The sequence below is a fragment of the Physeter macrocephalus genome, chromosome 7 (assembly GCF_002837175.3).
Source record: "Physeter macrocephalus isolate SW-GA chromosome 7, ASM283717v5, whole genome shotgun sequence".
NCBI classification, from domain to species: domain Eukaryota; kingdom Metazoa; phylum Chordata; class Mammalia; order Artiodactyla; family Physeteridae; genus Physeter; species Physeter macrocephalus.
The window spans coordinates 130,781,517-130,788,417 of NC_041220.1; positions in this window are offsets into that span (position 1 = coordinate 130,781,517).

A 6,901-nucleotide genomic window follows, 5' to 3' on the forward strand; every position below is an offset into this window, starting at 1 on the left:
AAGTTTACTTAATAAGGACAGAACAAACTCAAACTTAATGATTTGTGGATTTTTTTTTTTAATAAACAGCATACTACAGGATGACAAGCATATAAAAGAAAAAATTTGGTAAATCATTTGCAAGTTTATCAAATGAAAACCAGCAACTACCATTTCAAATGTTCTTGGGTTTTTATGTTGTGTGAATGAAAACCATAGTTTAAATTGTTAACCAAGTTGCTACTTGATGCACTATTCAGTATGTAGTCCCAAATAACCTTCAGGAAGGTTATTTTGAAGGACAAAGAGATGCTGCCAACCAGCTATGTTAACTTGATCCCAGGCTTACTAATGGAGTGGGAAATACCACCATGTTTGGAAAAAGAGCTTTCTCTTCAGCACACTATTTAAAGAAATAAAAATAAGGATGTCATTGAAGCTATTTCAGGTCAATTCAAAAGTATCTAGTAAAGGCCCAGGTCACTTTGTGGGGAAAAAATATGTTATTTAATGGACAACAGTACTTTAAAATCACTACAATGTAAATGTCTATTTCACAAATATTGGTTTATGTCATGTGGTGACTCAAGAACACTCACACATAGAGCTGTAATATAAAATATTCCAGAGGAAAAAAAGGAGAAGCTTCAGGACCAGAACACTGTCTTAAACTGAAAGGAAAATAGATCAAAACACACCATTTTCATATTTTAAAAGCTCCTAAAACTTGGATTTTCCTGTAACCAAAAAAGGTAATCTCCTGATCAGCTCATACACAGTCATATCTATTTCCATGCACCTCTCAAACTCTTCATATTTGATTACACTTTTCTGGATGCCAGCAAAACTCTTCACTGAAATCAAAAATACACTTCAGGGCAGAATTTCTTTTCCAAACAATACAACTTGAAGAGTCACAGTGCCCTCTAGTGACCCATTGGTAAGACCCACTTTTATTTCAGTCTCAGAGAACAAAAAGTTTAAGTGAATCTTGTACATTTTCAAAGAGTTTTTCGCATAAATATTTATAAATGTCAATTTCTGTTTCTGGGAGGGAAAAGTATTTACAATAAATTAGCACAAAGCACACTGAAGAATGACTCCTTTTTTGGTCCATTGCTCCCACTGTTACATTGTATCTGGAGGGCAAAAGGGCTTAACTCCAAACAATCCTGCAAAACAAGGGACATTAAAATATACAAATGTTGGGGCTTCCCTGGTGGCGCAGTGGTTGAGAGTCCGCCCGCCGATGCAGGGAACACGGATTCGTGCCCCAGTCCGGGAAGATCCCACATGCCGTGGAGCGGCTGGGCCCGCGAGCCATGGCCACTGAGCCTGCGCGTCCAAATCCTGTGCTTCGCAACGGGAGAGGCCACAACAGTCATGAGGCCCGCGTACCAAAAAAAAAAAAAAAAAAAGTACAAATGTAAAATTTTAATCTATAACTGTGATAAGGACGAGTTTTGGATCTGTATTTAAGTCCCAAATCTGTCAATGCCTGATGAGACCTGTGGAAAGTAACGTGATCTCACTGCACTTCAGTTTTCTTCATCTGTAAATGAAAAAAGGTTAGTAGCATTGGTGAGGATGCAGGGAAATGGACTCTAAATATTTCTAGTGAGAGCATTGACGCTACAGCCTTTCTGGAGGGAAAATTGGCAATAACTCTCAAACTAACAGGCGTTTCCTAAGTTCATTGCCAATAACTCTCAAAAACCAGGAGTTTCCAAATGTACATTGCCTTAGTGCCAGAAAAAGGGCAAATATTTAACTCTTACTCTTGTCCCATACACTAAGTGCTTTAAGTATATTTGCTCATTTAATTCTCACAAAAATCTTATGAGTTAGTCCTATAATTAGCCCTATTTACATATCAGTAAACTGAGACACTAAAATCTGCACAAGTGGTGTAAACTCGGTAATAACTGGACACAAACTCAGGCTCTATGGTTCAGAGTCCACACTGCTAACCATTATGCAATACTTCCAGAGCTTCCTCTTCTGGGAATTTATCCTAAAAAAAAAAATCAAGAATATGTACAAAGACTTTTCAATCAGAGTGTTAATCTCACCATCATTTATAATAGAGGGGAAAAAAGGAAAATAACCTAAATTACCATTAAAATGATTATGTTAAAACCAAACCATTGACTCTGTAACCTTAAAGAGCATCTAATGACATGGAAAATGTTCCCAAATATATTAAGTGAAAATAACACATTAGAAAGATACATACATAACATGCATATGTATATGTACAGTGTGCTCCCATTGCTTAAAGAAGTATATATTCAAGAAAAAGGAAGGAAAATTATCAAAGTATAAATAATAATTATGTCTATTTGGTGAGTTTAGGGGGTAATGATTTTTATTTTCTTTTTTTTAATGCCCATTTTCCAAATTTTCTAAATTAATTCTAAAAATACTTTATTTTTAATGAAGGGTTCAGGCCAAATGTGGTCTAAGGTATTTTCTAGCTCTAAATTTCTATTATTTTGAATGTGATGAATAGAGAATAGTCATGGAATTTTAGAACTAGGGGAGAAAAAATTTTACCTTTTCTCCAGAAGTTTCCAAATCTGTTTGCTCCTCAGAATCACCTGGGCTGATCAAAGTACAAACTCCCTGCCTCCCTCTTTCCCTGATCCAAATCACCTGAGGATGAAGCTCAGGTGATTCTTCCAATCTGACGGTGTGGGGAACTACTAATTTACCCCCACTGCATCATTTCAATCCTCTCACTAACCATAAAACAGGACTCGTAAACCAAATGCAGACCAGAGCCATCGTATACTATTATAAGCAATCCAATTGATAATGATATTGACAAATTTTAACTTCAGGTTCAATTTCTTAATTTTCTTGAGGAAAAATGCATCTTAAGATAAACAACAAATTTACTAATAAAAAATTTTAGCCATAACAATAATGAAAGTTAGACCCACCAACACTGAGCAGAGAGAATGTATTCTTACCTATATTCATTGCAAATAGCTTGTCCACATTTCTCAACTATATACGTGCCTATTTAAAGGAACCAAGATTTGTCCCTTTAGGGGATTTGTACCTTTAGGCACAAAATCAGATCCACCCCCCCCCCCCAAAAAAACATATTTGATATTATGTGGGGGCAGTTCAGCTAATGCAGCAAGAAATTTTGTTTTAAGCCGAAGATTGTCCAAAGGTTCTCAATAGTCCTAGTTGCACAGAGTAAGAAAAAGACACTCTGGACACAGTGAAATCATTTATAAAGAGAGAAGGAAAGACTTGCAAAATCTCCCTTAAAGTTCCAGAATTTAAGTATCACCTTTTTGAAGCTACTTGGCATATTCTTAGAGAAGCAATTCTTATTTGTGGTGTAGTAGCCTAAGTGAGTCTCACATTGGCTGTATGGAAAGAAATAAAGTGACACTATCTCTCAGGGACATGAACAGCACCTGAGTCTATCTTCTCCAAGCCACAAACCTAGTTGTCACTTTGTACATGAAGACATCTACCACAACGTGTACCCCAGCAGAAAACAGGAGACTGACTGCTGGTTTTAAAAATGATAGGTAAATAAATTTGAAAGGTAAGCTGGTTCGTCTCTCCTTCCTAAAATTCAAAAAGAAATATCTCCTGATATAAGTCTTAACAAAAAACATACATACGCACACTCACAAAACATTTAAAAATAAAAACCAAGACCAAGGCTGAATTGGAAAACTTCATGAAAATAGTTTGGCTATAGTGGGCATTGAGGCGACATGAATTGTGGGTAGCATGTGCTGTTGGTTTGATTGCTTTGGTGACTCGTCGGATACCACTTTCCCCCAAGTTCTAACTGCAAACGCTGCTTCAATTCCCTTACCTGAGCTTGCATTCTGCTTTCTTACAGTCCTGGAAAATGTTCTACTCAAGGCAGCAAGTACACACATAGCTCAGATGAACTATAATTAAGGTGGCAAGAGACCAAGGAAAAGAGCAAGCAGTGTTAGTTCAATTGTTTCCTTTGCACGGGTAACAGATGGACTCCGAGGTCTAATAACCCTTCTGTACTTCAGCTAAGGCGGACAATACATCATTATACTCAGATGGGAGCAAGAAGAAGGTGCCTAGCAACTTGGACTTGGAATGCCTGGGCTTTTGTCAATTTATGTCATAATCTTAATACTAAACAGGCTTGCTCTCATTTGCCAGTCATCACCTCATTTTATGTTTTTCAAACACAAGAAAATTAAATAGTCTTTCCTGAAAGTACTTTAGCCCCTTAGATATAGAACAGTAGTAGTATTTAAGAGTCTCCCCTTATAAATGTGTACATAAAACTGCCATGAGCCTTGATGGAAATTATATCAGTAAGTGGGGGCGCCTACCATGGGTAATATTTTCATTAGCCACAGTATGCACATAACCCAGGTTCTTTCTGGAATTCAGTAGGATACCAAGGGCTATTTTTTTGGACCCCATTACTCTTGTGTTCCTGTGCTTTATGTATATAAGAAATCATTAGAACTTCTATTTCTATCTAGTTTTATTTTCTCCTTTTTAAGCTCTATTTGTCTATATTTTATGATGCAAATAAAATGTGTGTGTTTTGGATTGTGTGCTCAGGCATTTTAGGTGACTAGATCACAGTATGTGTTCAATTAGTAGTTGATAAAGGAAGACAAGAAGAAAAGAATGAAGAAGGAAAGGACATCTGAGAATGAATAAAAATCAATGAACCATCAGTGAACCACATGCCCTTCTCACAGTGCAGCCCAGGAAGAAAATTCTATTACTAACATAGAAGCAGGACAATGAAAATCACCACTTCTCTCCAATATCCTACTATGATGTCTATTTATGTCAATCCAGGAAAAGACAGAGCTTGTTAATCTTTCACTCTATGTGAAGAAAAGAAATATTGGGAAAAATTAATTTCTATCAGGAAACCCAGAAACTTTGGTTGGGGATGTAAATGTCATACCCAGTCCTTAGGTCCCAGGTAAACAGCTTAACATAATAGCTCACATTCTCCTGACTTTCGTGAAAAAGAAGAAAGCGATCATTATGTAGACACTGAATCTAAGTTATACCTGAACTGTTGCAAATCTTTTTGACAATAAAAAATGGAATGAAAAAAATGTTGCCAACAGAATTATCATTAATTATGATGAAAAATATATAACAGTGTATGTTATTCATAACAGGACCCATCCTCCCCAGTAGCCATGGACATTTGAAGTCGGAGGACACTTCAAGGAGGAGAAAATTAGGAGATTTTATGGACCACATAGTTCTCATCAACTCAGGAGAGAGAGAAGAAATGTCCCAGTCTAAACTTTACTTGGAGAAGGAAAATTTCCTGACACTGTATTGATGTGTGTTGGTCTAATATAATGTCTTCTCCCATTGATATACTCTCCTGCCATATGACAACCTCTAGTTAGAAAAGTTGTGTCTATCTCATCCTTATCCCTGTCATCCTATGGTATATAACCATATAGTTGGAAGATCTTAAGTAAATGTTACAAAGGGCCATAAAGTAGTACAGAGAAGAAAAAATATGAGAAAAGCAATTAGTAAAACAATTAGTGGAGGCAAAGAAGAAACAAAAAGAAAATCATTATAGCCAAGCCATTGAAGGCTTCTCTCTTGAGTGGATAATGTCATATTCCTGTTTCAAACACAAAGAGGGATTTGATTTTTTTTTTCCTCCTTATTTTTCACATCCATTCCAAATCTGTTGAAATATTATTAGACCTTTTCAAGATTGTTGCTAAACTTCTACAAGGGGCTTCCCTGGTGGCGCAGTGGTTGCGCGTCCGCCTGCCGATGCAGGAGAACCGGGTTCGCGCCCCGGTATGGGAGGATCCCACATGCCGCGGAGCGGCTGGGCCCGTGAACCATGGCCGCTGAGCCTGCGCGTCCGGAGCCTGTGCTCCGCAACGGGAGAGGCCACAACAGAGGGAGGCCCGCATTCCACAAAAAATAAATAAATAAATCAGCAGTGCAGAAGAAATATGAAGGATTGATTCATACTTTGGAAATAAGTTCATCCTAATAGGAAATACGCCATAATTATTCAAGAGGGTCAAAAAACTCTTGTCGACTTTGATAATATCCCACATTCACCAGTCTTTGGCGGGAGGTGTCAGTTCCTCACTCCAGGGGCCTCTCCATAAGGCTGCCAGTGACGTTGTTTCCCTGAGGGCGAATGATCCTAGAGAGAACCCAGGAGCTGCTTTCCGTAGTTCACACAGACCACCCCTGGTACCATGTGGGAGGGGACGACACAGGGCATGACTGCCAGCCATCCTTGGCCGCCATGTTGGAAACCATCTTGCGGCTCGCGGTAGAGATGGCCTGGGGAGTAATGTGTGTGGAAAAGGTGCAGAGCCTCTGTCGCTGGAACCTAGGGTCTAGGGAGTGGTGCCTGGGAGGTGAAATTGATGTCGATGCCAGAGGTATGAATGGGATGTGGAATTAACCTTCAGACAGCTTAGTCTTGTGGGGAATTACATTTTATACATAACTGTGATCCCAGGTGGAAAGCCACATGCATACAGAGGTACAGAAAAAAAAAAAAAAACTTCTACAAGAACTTTAGCGTATTTTAGAATCCTTTATGTAAATGGATAAAAGTAGCCAAAGATTCTTCTCCATGGTCCTAATTTCAGCTGGACAACGACTTCCTGCGGAGAATGTATTTTAACCTTTCCAGGTCAAGGCCATGGCTTTCTCATTGGTAAGATGGAGCTAAATTATCTTCCAATACTTCTTTCATAAATTGTTTTGAAATCCAAAAAACCACTGGGAAGTTTTAAAACTTTTTGTTACTTTTTTTCCTCCAAAGATAAAAAGGGATCATCCCTTCAATGAGGGGAAGACATGACATCTAAAGAAGTAAGTCATTTTAGATTCTTTTTTTTTTTTTTTTTTTGTGGTATGCGGGCCT